Genomic DNA, 931 nt, shown 5'->3' on the forward strand with positions numbered 1-931 from the left:
AGTCATCCCGGGATTTCGGCCCGTGCGATCGCTTTTGGACGCAGTTGGCCCTTCGCTGCTTTCTGCTACCGACCTTGCCTCCCGGTACGGCATTGAGGGAGAGATATGTCGGCCCCTAAACCATATGTGACAAATCCCACGCCTACTCACAGCTCCAAACCGCCCTTGTCAATATACCGCAAGAATTAGATAGCTTATATATTGAAGGCAAACGTCATTTTATCTGCCATATGGTAAGCACTGGCGTCGCAGATTACAAAGTGTGCGCATGCGCTCTGCTAAAGTTAACATACATACAGGCATAAGCTTTATTTCATCTCGAATTTCCGAATAACTACAGGACCTAATATCTTTACAGCTAAAATACATAGCACATACAGATACCTACTAAATACATAATATTTAAAGATTTATTCATTAAAAAGAAAAGCCGCTGTACAAAATGCGGCCCTGGATTCCCTTTTAAAACCAGTAAACTCATAGCTACGGATAAAATCAGGTGGTGCATTCCGCAACTTAGCTGATACGTAAGAAAAAAGAGAACTAAGACCATAACTGGTTGTTCCAGGTTTATTGAGGGACAGATAAAAACTTGTTCACAAATCCAGAATCTAAGTTAATAGCACACACCAGGCCTACTCCTGAGTATCTGGCTAGAAATCATTTCCTCTGGCCGCGCTTCAGCCATTCGATCAGGGTCAGTCTCGTGCTTCTTAAGTTGCCTCGCTCATGCCCAAAAAGAATTCTGGGTAATTCTGCCATTCCATGACAAGAGAAGACTCCCGATTCTCATTTCATAGTTTTTTTCATAAGTGTCGGGCCACCCAGTCCTACCAGCAAAATAAGGCATCGATTGAAGGTTTTATCTTTCAAAACTTGCCCAGATTGTGTCAGTAGGTCCTGGAATTCGTCCACAGAAAGGCCAGAGAGA

The sequence above is a fragment of the Montipora capricornis genome, chromosome 5, assembly GCF_036669925.1.
Source record: "Montipora capricornis isolate CH-2021 chromosome 5, ASM3666992v2, whole genome shotgun sequence".
Classification (NCBI taxonomy): domain Eukaryota; kingdom Metazoa; phylum Cnidaria; class Anthozoa; order Scleractinia; family Acroporidae; genus Montipora; species Montipora capricornis.